This window comes from Haliotis cracherodii, unplaced genomic scaffold, assembly GCF_022045235.1.
Source record: "Haliotis cracherodii isolate W230 unplaced genomic scaffold, xgHalCrac1.p SCAF_2, whole genome shotgun sequence".
NCBI lineage: Eukaryota > Metazoa > Mollusca > Gastropoda > Lepetellida > Haliotidae > Haliotis > Haliotis cracherodii.
This window is the reverse complement of record NW_027266275.1, coordinates 17,086,611-17,102,849: the sequence shown is the minus strand read 5'-3', so window position 1 is coordinate 17,102,849 and position 16,239 is coordinate 17,086,611. Positions and strand designations below refer to the sequence as shown.

Sequence of the window (16,239 nt, the reverse complement as noted above, 5' to 3'; positions counted from 1 at the left end):
ACACTTTTTTTGTCTGTGCATTTTCGTTCGAGCGAAATAATTTACACAATTAAAATATGACTTCAATCTGTAGTTTTAGTTTCAATTGTTTTTTGGCCAAACATTTATTCCCAGAAAACCTTAACCAATTCATACAACCGGTTGTGCAGATATACTCCAAAACTCAGTGATGGTGGTTTTGTTATACTAGTCAGTCACAAACTAAGTATATTTATAAATTGTTCAAACTTAAAATATGTGTTAATACTCCCATATTATTATGGTACTGGAAATCATCGCTGGTCAAGACTGAAGGTGAGGTTAAATAGGGTTTAACGTCGGGTTCAATATTATAATAGCCATATGCTCGCCTGTGTGTGTGCCTTCTTGTGTTAGTCCGGACTAATGCCATTTTTACAATGGTAGCCCACTGAGATACCATGCCGCAGTTTACCATGGATACCCCACTCAGACACAGTATACTGACTCCGAGCCGATCAGTTTGTTTTGTCCCCTTAATGAGTAACAGGCTTAGTAACCCGTTCCACATGCTGGTGCCATAGCGACTGATTTGGGACAACCATTGTCTGAAGAACATTTGATTCCAAAGGCAAATTACCCTGTAGCCATGACATGTATATGTCTCCATAACTTAATTGTCATTATTTAAAAGACGCTAATCCCAGTTGTTAATCCTCACCAACATTTCATTGTTTATTGACTGTCAGCCAACCCGGGCTACCATATCACTTCCCACTTATTACTGTTATTTATAGTGTGACATTTATTGTCTTACTTGATCATCCCTTGAACTGTGTCGGTTCATCACACCCATATGTCCAATATCCAGAGCAACGTCATTGTCTCCTTGTCTGTCCATTGTTGTTCGTTTCTATATACTCGTATGTGTTGTCATCATACTGTTAGTCAGTTTTTGTTATTCCGAGTGCTGGTGTAGGGCCGACCACGATCAGGATGTACCGCTCGTAGGAAACGTCCTGAGGATGAGCTGAAGCTCCGCTCACCTCATGTATGCCTGAACTGGAAGGTCCGCTCATTGCTGTGTTTGTGTTGTCAGAGCAGGTATTCCGCTCATTGCGTATTTGCTGTTTATTGTTTACATGTTGTGCATAAAATGTTACGGGACACCGATGCCTATTTTGTCCTTTATTTCCCCAATGAGCTAATTCACCGTCAACATGCGCGCTGACACTAGTACTAACGTATTATGGTATATGATGCGGCCAGAGAATCGAACCACCGACCTTCCGACCTCCGGGCAGATTCTCTACCCACTAGGCTACGATCAGATTAGGACTGAAAGGCACCAGATTATCCTATTTATTGATATGACTCACACGTCCATCATAAACATCCTAAATACAAAGTGACATCAATAGACATGATGTGTCAACAGAATGTAGAAACACTTTCTATTTTTAGAAATATCTCTTGGAAACAATAACATAAGTTTGGTAGACATCTTGGCATGCGTTTGGAAGCAGTAGAATCAGTCTCAGTTTGGTAAAGAATATGGCAAACAACCCCAAGATCGCCATAATAGGTTACAATTTCCAGTTTGTCTCTCCACTTGCACAGTTCAACTATGTACATTGTATCTGACCCACTATATAGCATAGTATTACAAACAAAGTGACATCACCAATATACAACACTTACCTTGTTAGCTACCTCAGGGTAATGACGGGAATGGTGGTTGAGTCGTTTGTAAATGATGTACATCACTGGCATCACATCAAGGAGCCACGTGCTATTATCCTAGGCTTTCAAACGCATTGAATAATTCAGGACCAAATTGTCAATGACCATGGTTAGCGACCTGGATATTAATGATAGAAAAGTGGTTGTTGATTGTTGGAATGGAGATTTCAATGCCCTGCCATCAATCCACTACTACTCGTTTATTGACATATGACACTGATTATACTACAGGGACACACAATGCCTGTGGCATTGTACTGTCACTTCAGTCTTCATAGGATTGTGTGTATCGGTCGATGGTGGTGTGGTTCATTAAACTGGTCATCGTTTACCTAAAGTGTTATCACAAATTGTGTATTTACATTCTAGGTGTGTCCCGCCGTGATATGGATGGGCTATTGCTAAAAACTCGCAACGAGTGTTCAGGTTCGCCTGTCTTGGTTGATGCATGTCATCGTATCCCAAATGCGTGGATCGATGCTCATGGTGTCATTCACTGGATTGTCTGGTCCAGGCACTATTATTTACAGAAAACTGTCAAATAGCTGGATTATTGCTGATATCAATCACTAATTTGTCTCTTTCAGACACAATTATAAGTCGGCCGTGAAATAGACGGAGCATTGCTTACTGCGACGCTGAACTAACATGCAATAAAAACATATTTTTTTATCGTTTAGACAACAAAGTCACGTTTCGTATGCCCAACCTCCCCCCCAAAAAAAAATAAATAAATAAATATGGAAAAACATATGGAAATGATTATGTTAAGGTAAAGGATGGATTTAAGTGTACATGTCGGAACAGGGTTGGGGTGACGTGCATTTCCTTGATTTTCATCAGTCTTTAGAGCCGACATTTTTGAGTGAGTGAGTTATTTGATTTGAGTTTGACGCCGCTTTAAAGAATTTATATTACTGTGTGTCAGCATTATGTGACGTGACGCCGTGCAGGTTGTAGACGTTTACCAATTTGAAAAAAAGAAACTAGGCTCAAAATCGTGGCGAATCTTGAATTCGAACACACGATCATTGTATTCTGACATGCCCGAAGGGACGCAACTCTGCACAGAAAATTGTGGCACAGACAACCCGGCCTTTAAGAAGGAAACTAGAAATAAGTTCAATCAGTGCAGGTGAAACGTGCATCAACTCTACATCACGAGTTACAAATCTAAAGTGCCATTGTCATTCCGAAGGTGATGCTGTTGACGTGATATTCATATTGTCTCTTGATGCTTGGACAACTCACCCATACGATGACAAATATCATAAAGCCGATTGATGGCCTCTATTTATAGTTTTTATTGGCATTTGAGATGATTGAATTCCGCTTTCAAAAGGGAATGTCACAGTAACATGTGTTGCAGCCGTTGGCATCCTTTGTATATTTCACACAGGCCGGGAGGTACATGGGGCACAGGGGGGACTGGCAGTCAGCTGCAGCGATACATTATCAAATATTATAGCGGACCATTGTCAGCTGAAGTGATCATGTCAAGTTATCATATCATATCTATTTCCAGCATAAATCACGGATAATCATTATCGCAGAGGTAATAAAGGCAAAAGGTAATATCAGCATACAAACTCATTATCACCACAAGAAGAAATCATATAAATCATACACAATTGATTCCTACTCGGATTGTGACCTCATGATCAAAACTCAATTATGTTATAACTAAGAAAATGGACATTTTTTTGCATTTCTTTCATAACTGTAAATAATATTCTTTATTGGCGGAATGGCTTGTTTTTACTTTATAAGTTTCAGTACACATGAATCTATCTTTGTTAATTCATCATAGCTTTCTGTCGTGATACCATTTCAAGTGGCGAGGGGGGCACGGGTGGCCCAGTCGTCTAAGGCACCGCGATTCGCTGTGCAGAGTTGCGTCCCTTGGGCACGCCAGAAACCTGTGATTGTGGGTTCGAATCCCGGTTCGCCCCAATTATGTTTCTAGGTTTGTCAGCACCATACCCGTGCTCGTGGGTTTCACCGAAGTGGTAAACGTCTTAGACCTGCATCACTTCGGGATTTTCTCCCACATTAAAACTGGAATATTGTTAAAAGCGGCGTTAAACCCAACTCACTCACTCACTCACTCACTCACTCACTCACTCACTCAAGTGGCGAGGTCTATAGTGCCTTACCATCTCGAGTGGAAAGGTCAGCTGCTCTACCTTGGAAAAACAAAAGTTACAAACGTTAATGGGAACGTCCTCAGAACAAATAAAAATGTACGTCAATGCGAAACATTTGAAATAAAAGAAGAATTACATAATAAGTAATGTTACGTTCTGAAAAGATTTAGTGTAAAAGTATATAGATCAATGTTAACTCGCTGACCCACAGTACATTTCCAACGAACCTTTATTAGACCAGTTCATAAAACGCTTCCTCGTCTAACTCTTTTCATACAATAATCGTCTCGTTATGAACCTATATAACACTTCGGGAGTTATAATTTCGTCTGTAAGGTCATAGTAATGCTTTTTAATTATAAAAGGTTGTTCAATAAATGTATGAATGTCCCTACCTTCAATCAATGAGGACGCCAAAACCAAAACAGTCTGAAAGTAATGAATATGTATATATACAGTTAATTGACCTACTTTAACACTTACTATTCATTATTGACGAGTCATTGCCTCACTGGCTTAATGGAACTCATAAGTGATGACGATTAGGAGGATTATGAATGTTAAAACACTGTGTGTGATGACAACGTCGACACTGTAAAAAATGTGTTTGGGTATTAGACACATGTTTAGCACTGAGCTTGTTTAGGATTGTGTTCAAAAGTAACGAAGGTTTAACTTTGGCTAATATCTTTAACCTGTTTAACGCTCTTGTCATAGTCTTGTGGAGAGTGTTTTGTCACTTTGAATCTTTAGGCATCTAAATTTGAAATAAGACGGTCTCACTGGTTCTTATTTCTAGTTCAGGTGGGTAAATCAGAGGAAGGGAATTGGCTGTTATGGGAATTTGATGTTTATCAAACGATATCAGATCATCGATATACCCGAAGCTTAAGTTTTATTTCTTGGCTACATTACCTTGTTTTGACTTTGACCATTCCGAGCAGCAATTCTGAATTCACATGCATAAAGAAACAGATCAGCAAGGAAGGGACGATCAATTTTTGCCGATGGGGATGCCGACTTTTTGCCTGAATGTCTTAGCCCCCAATTTTACATTGATGTTATCAATGAGGAAGTCCAGCTTTTCACACATTTTTTTCTCAGTAAACTTCTGATGACATGTGCTTTCATTTTTGCCACATTGACCTGAAACCCTGAAGATAGATATGGCCAACATGTTTTGGATAAAGGAATGAAGTTTTCCCTTAAGTTTGTGATGTGGGATAGTGATGTACAAAGTACAATGAAGGCCCTTCCTTGATTGTATTAAGGGTTTTGGGTAATCTTCGAGACATGGATTTCGTGGTACATTTGCTGGACCAAGGAATATATCTCTCTTTGTACGGATTGTTTTGAGCTTTGGAATCCAGTACAAAAGATGAATGGACATGTCTTCAGGTGTTAAGTGTCTACGAGATGATATGAGAAAGATTTGAGTCTGACATGTCTAGGTTGTTGTTGTTGTTGTTATTATTGTTACGCTAACGTGGGACATATATTAGTATTGACCTGTTTGGTGAGTCAGCTGTCATAATTTGGCGTGATTCAGTCCAGTGGCTCGCTGATATTTGACTTCGACCCTGAGGTACCCTACTCCTTAGGATTACATTGGACAAAACTGAGCATATAGCTGTCATCATATTTTGTCTGTTCGGCCCACCACAGTACCACAAAAGAAAAAATGGTGCTGTGCCCAACTGTCTACCAAACAATAGGCGCATGACAGTCTTTGAGTTAGATGAAACCACATGCTTCTTTTCAATAGAAACAATCCTGCAGGAACATCTACATATATCAAAGGTGTGTTCCATGAATGCTATAGCGCATGAAATAAAGACTCGCGGGTCACCTCTAATATCCTATGTTACCCATAAGATTTTCATTTTTGGCTAGTGACAGGTGATGAGACCTGGATCCTTCACTACGATCCGAGAGCAAACAGGTAATCATGTTGGACTGACATTCTAGAAGTTGGCAAATAATTAAGAAAAAACTAACACCTTTATGGATAACACTTGGTGATAACGGTGTAAGAATCTACATAGAAACGTCGCTATATGCAATAAACCAGAAGTTGTTATCCATAAAGTTAACGGTTGTTTTAGGTAATCATGGTTTGGAAACTCTTCGGGTCTCCCGAAACGTTTACAGCAATCAGATCTATGGTTATCTTCTTTGAGGATATCAAAAGCATAATACACATAGACTTTTTACCATGGGAAACAACTATGAAGAATCATTTTGCCCACATCTTGAAAACTTTGTTCGCGAGTCGGGCAAAAAATACTGCTACGGCCAACTTTGACGTGGTGTTCTCCTCAATCAGGACAATGATCAAGTTCATACCACTTAGGTTGTAATTGTTGCTGTACGGGAATGTCAATATGAGCTTCTAGCCCATATACCTTATTCACCAGATCTTGCCCCTAGTGGGTACTACCGCCTGTTTTGAAATTTGAAAAGACACTTGTTTTGTAAGAGATTTGACGAGACACAAAAATTTGTTGCTGCTGTGGACGGTTGCTTAACACACCAGGATTTGACCAACACATGGATATAGACATGGAGAAGAGCTGGAACAAGTGTATGAATCTGCAATGGGGCTATGGAATAAATGATTAAACCCCACAACGATACTTCAGTTCTATGTATGCTAGGCTAAAAAAAAGGTACAATTCCCCACCAATCCACCCCCACACACACCCACTCCATCCCCCCAGCCTCTCCTAAACATGTTCTATTTTAAACACAATTGTTAACGTGTTTAGGATATCAGTATGTTTAAATCATGGGACATGGAATGTGTTTAGGTTTTAGTATGCACATTTTAGCTTCTCTCTCAAACACAGCTTCCCTTGCATAAACAGGTATTCGATAACAGGCTTTTAGGCTTAATTTGGAGAGCGCTTCGAAATAGAAATAGAAATAGATTATTATTTGCTTTGTGTACTCAGCTATTAATGTTGTTGATTTAACGAGCGCTTCAACATTTGCAGATTCGCAATATTCAATACACAACACGCATCACAATTGATTTATTCTTAATTTAACTAGGACTGACACTATTATCCTTGCAGTTTCTATTTCAATATTAAAAAACTTACCGCAAGCACAAGAAGGTCCTTCATTTTCAACCTGAAAGTCGTAAAGGAATATTATGTTTCTCCCCAACAATCAGTGTAATATTGCTTAATATTTCATTGTTCGCTCGATGGTTAATTAATATTGATCGTTGATCACCATTTTTATGGAGGTGTTATTAATTTGAAACATCATTTATTGTGTATGATCATGATCCAATGCAATTATTTCCTTACAAGGTTAATAAGACGGAGATCAAAACACGGGAGTAAATCACTTACAGTTTAGCCTGTCTGTACAAGATATGGTGTGGGATCATGACACATGTCCTCATATTTATCTACTTATCTATACCTGTCTACTTATCTATTGTGCTACATATATTTTTCTTGTGTGTACAATTTCGAGAAAAACAGTTTATGCAGCAAAAACTTATTAATCCGGTCCTTGTTCCCATTGGAATGTTGGAACTAACCAATTTCTCTTTAACCGAAAAGTAGGTACGCGAGTGAATATAACGTTACGCCACTTTTAACAATATTCCCGCAATAGGACTGGAACGCTTTAACCATTAGGCTATCTCACCGCCCAAATAAGTACGTAGCTATGTCCCTAAAATTGTATCTAAGCGTTCTCATCAATTCTCGTCCAGATTGCGGGGTTTCTGGCAGAGCGAGTTACTCTGTATGCATATTCATTATTCTCTACACATGTGAACTCGTGTACCTATCTGTGCATGGCAACATCGTCCGGATGAACGAAATTCCGGTTTATCGAATATAAATATTGAAACTGATTCCCTTGTTGTTGTGTTACCTGTTGTATATTCCTATTTGGACATTGTTCCCTATGGTACATTAATACATGGATTCAAACCAGTCTGTAACCTCGTTTCGTAAGTTGTTGATTTGGTTGACCGTTTGAATTGTGGATAAAAAATATATAATGCTTCTAGCTTTTAGCCTTCGTCAGGGGAACATTGTCCCTGATGGAGGCGTATCATCATGTTTACTTTGTTTGTTTGTTTATTTCATGTTTAACGCCGCATATGATGTTGGTTTGTAAATAATCGAGACTGGACCAGACATCCAGTGATTAATATCATGATCCACACAATTGGGATTCTATGACATGCATCAACCAAGTCATCGAGCCTGACCACCCGATACCGTTAGTCGCCTCTTATGGGGCCGTCACACCATGACGTTCTGGTCAGCGTTCTATGACGTTTGAGGAAACGTTGGTAGTAGCCCATGGTCGCTGGGATAGCGCCAGAAGAGCGTTGTGTGAACGCCAGTGAACGTCGGTGATCGCCGGGAATCGGCGGAGAACGCTGGTCCGGAAAAAAAGTTTTGAACATGCACAAAAGTTCTCACTGAGACCAGCGTTCTTCAACGTTTAATTTTAAACGCTGAAGAACGTTTAAGAACGTTCGTGGAACGTTTTACCAACGTTTGCCGAGCGTTGCACGCGTTCGGCTATCGTTAGTCAGTCGTTACTCTAGCGTTACTTGATTGTTACTAATCGTTTGCTTTGCATTGAACGACTCACTGGCGACCTGTCAACGACCGCTGAACGGTCCCCTAGCGCACCGTAAAAATAACACGCCAGCAAGACGCTATTCTGTCGTTATTCACACGTTAGTCACACGCTCAACATGCTCGTCTAACGTTGACAAATCGTTCGTCGCGCGCCAGTGGCACGTGGCGACTACATGGCGGTCAGTTGGTCTGGCTCTCTGACTTTGTTGATTCGTGTCATCGTAACCCGATGGAATGTGAATTTGTTTCTCATATCAGTCCTGGTTTGTCTCATCCACATCCGACTATTTACCTCTGTCATAAATGTTGGAATATATTACATGGCGTAAGCAACAAACAAATAAAACCTGTGTTTCCATGGAGATATCTGATCAAAATAAAGGAGTTGAAGCACTCGTAAAATAAATTAATGTTTTACATGAGGATAAAATTGATATTTCTTTGAAATTATTTATCACGGGACACTCGTAACTCAAAATAATTTCTGCAACATCTATAATCTGTGTTCAATATCTGTCTATATAACAGCCGATCTATCTGTATATTATCTGAGCGTGCGTGCGTGTGATAGGGAAAAAAGTAAAGTGTGAGCCATTCTAAAGGACATCATATTCAGTTTCCCTGCCAACAAATTGATATTAGCCAGAAACCCAATATCAAAGATTCGATTAACTTATTGAACCTCAGTTCATATCAGCGAGGCCTTATTTTGTTGGCTTCACATAAACATTAAAGTAAGGATTTGCCCAATAATCCTTGCGCCCGAGATCCCTAATCAGCCGGATGATGTCTGAAATATCGGAAAAATACGCTTGTGTGACATTGTGGTCCGAGGCTAGAATATCGAGAAGAATGACCTTAAAACTGTTTGGAGACCTACATATATGTGGACAGGCAGTATAAAAATGAGAAAACACATTTGTCAATGAGACGCCCCGTGTGTGATGTAAATGTCAAAGTTCTGTATTAGATGCACTGTGTGTGTTCTAGATGTTGCAGTTCTCAATGAGACACCCTGTGTGTGATGTAAGTGTCAAAGTTCTGTATTAGATGCACTGTGTGTGTTCTAGGTGTCGGAGTTCTCAATGAGACACCCTGTGTGTGATGTAAATGTCAAAGCTCTGTATTAGATGCACTGTGTGTGTTCTAGACGTTGCAGTTCTCAGTGAGACACCCTGTGTGTGATGTAAGTGTCAAAGTTCTGTATTAGATGCACTGTGTGTGTTCTAGGTGTCGGAGTTCTCAATGAGACACCCTGTGTGTGATGTTAGTGTCAAAGTTCTGTATTAGATGCACTGTGTGTGTTCTAGGTGTCGGAGTTCTTAATGAGACACCCTGTGTGTGATGTAAGTGTCAAAGTTCTGTATTAGATGCACTGTGTGTGTTCTAGGTGTCGGAGTTCTCAATGAGACACCCTGTGTGTGATGTAAGTGTCAAAGTTCTGTATTAGATGCACTGTGTGTGTTCTAGGTGTCGGAGTTCTCAATGAGACACCCTGTGTGTGATGTAAGTGTCAAAGTTCTGTATTAGATGCACTGTGTGTGTTCTAGGTGTCGGAGTTCTCAATGAGACACCCTGTGTGTGATGTAAGTGTCAAAGTTCTGTATTAGATGCACTGTGTGTGTTCTAGGTTTCGGAGTTCTCAAGGAGACACCCTGTGTGTGATGTAAGTGTCAAAGTTCTGTATTAGATGCACTGTGTGTGTTCTAGGTGTCGGAGTTCTCAAGGTGACACCCTGTGTGTTCTAGGCATCGGAAAAAAAACTGCTGACGAGAAGCACAGGCACAAAGGCACGAACTCACGACCTCACGACCTCACACCTGATTGCTTTATCTTGCCCCTCACCCAGGAACCCGCTTCACGACTTTGGCACAGTTCTGATCCATACCCGTATTCGCGGATTTCATTCAAATGCTAAACGACTAAGACCTGCATCACATCGGACCATGATACAAATGAAATACTGTTCAAAACAGCGTAAAAAACACTTACTTTTCTCCGATCCTTCTACCTTCAACGGCACGAAGCCCAATGTTAAAGGGTTCGTTTTGTAGTTAAGGTCTTCTTGCCTGTGGGTGTCGCTACATGTCTCCTTTTTACTAAAGTCAAACGTTATACTGTTTTCCACCAGTTTCAGACATCGGGTTAAGTTTCGCCATTCGATGATTTATTGCCGCCAAGGGCCAGGATTGAAACAGTTGCAAAATCCACCAAACAAACAACAGAGAATGAGAGCCACTGTAAAGGATTTATTGACATGTCAACAGAAACGATAACACACAATAATCACGGATATTGCTAAATGCTATTTAACAATCAACAGAAACACAAGCAATTTATATATCACATGATTCTAGAGCAGACAACAGCTCTTGTATGATTCAACCTGTTATACACACATTAGGTTTTTATGTAAACTATAATGTGGAATAATACACACATTCGTTGAAAATGATGTTTGACCCTACATACAAACCTTGGCACAGCGTTCATACACTCATTACCAGATTCCGGGGAGGTGGTTCCTGATAATGGAGTACCAGGTCCCCATTCCACAAAGCGATCTTGGTGCTAAGACGAGCGTAACTCCATATTTAAAATTAGACTTAGACAATACAGCGCTAAGATCGCTATGTTGAACGGGTCCCCGACGAACGAAGTTATGCTGCTCTAAATCATAAACATGTGTCATAACATTATGCCATTGTACAAATCAAGCATATTGATAATGAATTTCTTCAGGCAACTTTTACTAACCGAATTATCCACGTTTCTATATAAACATCCACAAATACATTTATCACTATCAATGTAACTAGGCACCCAGTTGATTATGAAGTACATTTGTCGATGATTGATGACGTGTTATATCTGACAAGATACCAACTATAAACCCAGCAGTCATTAACAAAACATAAATCATTGTCAGGTTTACGACTTTTCCAAATACCACACCCAAATGTGTAGTAGTTCCTGTCAGTAATATGAAGACTTTCATATAAAACAAAGTTTTGACTATGTGATCTAACGGTAACAAGATACCCTTATCTAACAGATACAGTGTCTAAGTGAGTAGATGTGACGTCGCATCGACATTATTTCGGCCATATATCGACCAGTGTCTGAGTAGCATTGATTCAGGATGGGTAGCTTATAAGTTTAAATAGAACATGCCAGCAATCTAATATAAGGATCGACCATATTCTTGGGAATATTCTACTTCAAGATGACTACATTTTACTTTGAAAGGATCTTCCAACCAATGCTTCTTTTACCTACAACATGCTTGTTTTCAGAAGAGTCAATGAACAATTAGTGTGTGTGTGTGTGTGTGAGTGTGTGTGTGTGTGAGAGAGAGAGAGAGAGAGAGAGAGAGACAGAGAGAGAGAGAGAGAGAGAGAGAGTGTGTGTGTGTGTGTGTGTGTGTGTGTGTGTGTTTCTGTGAGTAAAACCAGAGGCTAATTCCAGCATTTCAGGACTTAATTATCCCCCGAGAATATTAACTGGTCGATCACTTAGTTCGTTGCGTTTACTATTAAGAAATAATCTGCCAAACATAATTAGCTGACATAGGAACGTCATCGCGTAAGGCCTTCGGGACATCTGCCTAATAACACTTACTCTATATGAAGGTTCATTGTACACAATGCTATATGGGTCAACGTTCACATGATTCATATATTTACGTAAATGTGAACTCAGGAGACAAAATAAGGCACACTTTATTTCGACTGCTTAACCAATGACATCCAATAATCTGATACTCAAAAGAAGTCAAAGAACACCCGATTCTTTCATATAACGATAGTTCATCTGTCAAACCACGACACATTAAATTTAGTAATATGAAAGAATCGGATGTTCTTTAACTTCTGTTGAGTAGTAAATGACACTAGAGTTTTAATACTGATGGTCTGATTAAAAATGCACTTCGAGCTGACAATTAGAATGTGATAATCAATGTGGAATGTACTAGTCAAGGACATATTTAAATGACAACACATTAATACTGGTTCAATATGGGATTGTCATCCCGCATATGACGTACATAAACTAGCATCACATCACGTGAAGAAACATTATAAGGTTTTAAATACCCATAAATTCCCGAACTAATATTATCTAAATTTTTGTCACAGCGCTGAACATGTTCATCACCGACTTTCACAATATCAGCCGGTTTCCATGCCTTTACGTATACATAATTGTGATTCTAGCAAGGCAAAATAGGATAGATCAATACATAAACCGTACAATGTAATAAATAGCGGGATACGCATGCACTCTGCTACTCAATACCCCAGACTCAGTCAATACAATCACATACATCACTGTGGAATAAGAGATAACCCGTGACATATTTTTATATGTAATTTACGTCAAAAACAAATTAGTTCTAGTTTCTTCAATATCTTCACATTACATCCCAATATCAAAGAGAACATATCAGCCCTTAAACCATTGATAATAAATCATTTTCCGTTACCTCTTGGGGAAAACAAATTTTCCACGAACAAATTGCCAGTTTGTTTGGCCTGATCAACATTTACCTGACAACAGTACAGTGGAATTGTTTGAACACACACGACAGTGATACAAAACACGATAATAGCATAGCTGCCGAACACTTCCACAGAGATACCAGCTGAGAGCTGGACAACGAATAGTTTCCCGAACAATCATCAATGAATATAAGGAATTTGTCAATCGAAACACAACATCGATATATATATGCAGACCATCTGTTTTTGTTGTTTCTGTTACAAACCGATTGAATGTTAAATTGCAAACATATAAGTATCAAAGTGTGATACACCCTAAACACGAAATTACTTTCTTTGTATCAAAACGAGCATTTGTATCAAAGTACGTATTCAGTTTGATCAACCCAATGTCAAGATAGCGGAACTATAGTTTTTAGGTAATTAATCTTGAGATAATTTTCACGACCATTTTATTTTGATTCAAACCAATCTCGAAATATGCAAAAGTTAAGTTGATCAAAACAATTTCGAGATCACAGGGGCCATCTGTTTTGATCAAACCATTTCTCAATACTGAGCATGAGTAATCATTCTTTGGCGAACACCTTGAGTCAGTGATCCATTTATATAATTATCACCACAATTTTTACGCCAAAAGAAATATGTTTCGGAAGATAATAGAGACCGATTATTCTCTAGCGTTGACATGACATATTGCGAAATCCACATTGAACCTGACACAACACCCACAGCATGGCCAATATGATTTGAAGTGTGTTGGTATTATCGTCGTTGTCTATACAACAAGCTCCTCTGATTTATAACACCCGGTAGACATGTGGGCTGAAGTCGCTATTCTTCTATTTCGACAGAAACACTTCAGCCAGTGGCAGTAACCGACACACAACTTAAATATACACGAAGGCCACGCGAGAACTCGTTAGCGCTGCACCCAAGGGTTTGGCCGTCAAGATGCAACTTAAGCTTGAACTCCTCCTGGTTAATTATCTATACTGATGTCCACACACAGGGGGATGCTTCATGTCGGGGAATCAGCACTGGACGTTGGGATTGGACAATGGCATGGCGCATTCTGCTACATATATCTGACATTGGAGTCTGAACTTCCAACATTTAACCGTATATATGCATGGCAGGCTGGTGGCCGCTACAATTACTGAAGGATCATTTCCAGAATTGGACAATGAAAACCGGAGATACCGAATGTGTTTCCATGTCATTAGCATCTGAGAAACAGACGCATCATGACACTTTAGGCTGTATATATGATGTGGTCGGATGTATAATACACATTGCAAATATGAATATCATATGCCCATTCCTGTTCAACATTCTTTGACTAATAGGGGCGGCGGGGGTAGCATAGTGGTTAAAGCGTCGAAACTGGTTCGATTCCACACAAGGTACAATGTGTGAACCATACATAATTGGAGTTTCTCAGCGTGATTCTGCTGGAACATTGCTGAAGGCAGCTTAAAACGCTACTGGATCAATTTTAGTTTAAATACGTTTAGGCACAGGCCTTTGTGTACAGAGGGTTTGAGCACAGGTTTAAATGTCAATTATGCTAATTGCATTCTTTCTTCATGTGCAAAACATAAAATCAATATTTTCCTACATTAATGATGATTTGTGGATCTGGGATGTGGAATTTATGGATGTTGGGATATTGATAGCATTTTGGTTTTAGGTATAATTGCCTCAAATTATCATAAGCGAGATAAACCCCAAAAACGTGAAACTCGGTTTTTACGCAGTTTAAATATCAACTTATCCATTTTCTAAACTTCCATTGGTAATTTGATACGTTGCGATATGGGCCACACTCGAAATCTAACTTAGGAGAGCTTAATCGAAATAAGATAATCTTAATTTACAAGCATAAATGTCAAAAAAATTCGCAAAAAAAATTGTTTTGGATAGGACATAATATGTCAATTTTGGACTTGAATCTGCAGAAAAGTTTCTTTCAAGCTTTGTTGGAATACATTAAAAAATACATTTTGGTTGACACACATTTGGAATGCGTCGCCAAACTCTTATTTACAAAGACAATTTCAGTTGCTTTTAGCAGAGATTTCTTATGCTTTATCGCTTTTAGTCATTAACACATAATACTTTTCGGCAAACAATAATCGGTCATTTTCAGTAAATACAACTAGTATGTTACACACCTGGTTATAGCATATGAATGGGATACCTATCACGCTCACCTAACACTGAATTATTTGATGCGGAATATGTTACATTCATACGCCGTGTACAGGCATAGAGCTACACCCGACCCAGTTGATCTACCTACAGTAAACTACGGTTATAACGAACTCGAAGGGACCACTAAATTTAGTTCGTTATAACCGTAGTTCGTTATAAGCACATTTACAACATATATGCAGCAAATAGACGGGACCCAAAACAGTTCGTTATATCCGTCAGTTCGTTATAACCGTGTTCGTTATAAACGTAGTTTACTGTAGTTTCAAAACCCATGATAACGTCGTGGTACGGAAGCACTGACATTAGCTTGGCACAAAACAGGTTTGAAGAAGTCCGTGGAAAAGGTTATATACGGCTCACTCCTGGATGTTCTTGTTACCCCATGAGTACCCCATGTACTCCGATTGTCACCTGTCTGGTTCAGGTCATGTGTCGCATTTCCCGGGCCAAACTTATTCAGAAACGCACTAATCAACTGAATGAGTGAGTTGCAAGTAGATTTAACGCCGCTTTGAACAGTATTTCAGTTATAAGATGGCGTGTCAGCTTGATGTGGGAGGAGAGCTAGAAGGGAGGCAGGTCGGAGATCCTTACCATTGTTGTGAAACCCACAAGCACCCACAGTGCTGACAGACCATGTCATCATGGAGGTGAATCTGGGATCCGAAAATACGACCAACTGATCTGGGCATACTTAAGGGACGTGACGACAACAGGCCCCTGTGCCACTCATGACCCAATCTACATTTGAGTTTAACTGATAGTTCAGATTTCAGTCTTCAGACCATCATCACGTTATCAGGAGAGGTAGCTATCAGACACTGAATAATGAACTTAGAACAAGACACATCAGGGTTTGGGGTTTTTGAGTGAGAGATATTTGAATTGTCATACTATGTTCCAAAACACTTTAGATTCCAGTATTACAGCGAAACTTGATTAATCCGGAACGCATTACCCCGGAAACCCCGTCTTCAGGACCAGTCCCGTGAGGAAATCCTTTATGTAAAGTGATTGAGTTGCGTTTAACGCCGCTTTTGACAGTAT

The 16,239-nt window shown here is 39.4% G+C and overlaps 1 long non-coding RNA gene across 1 annotated transcript; it reads right to left on the bottom strand.

Annotated features, from left to right (window-relative positions):
- Window positions 1-2,994: 2,994 nt before the first annotated feature.
- Window positions 2,995-7,247, bottom strand: LOC139469839 (uncharacterized). The gene is made up of 5 exons (XR_011653745.1): window positions 7,211-7,247; window positions 6,953-6,983; window positions 4,244-4,277; window positions 3,858-3,887; window positions 2,995-3,140 (listed from the first exon to the last, which is right to left on the bottom strand). It is a non-coding gene; the product is annotated as an uncharacterized lncRNA (long non-coding RNA).
- Between the last annotated feature and the right edge of the window lie 8,992 nt (window positions 7,248-16,239).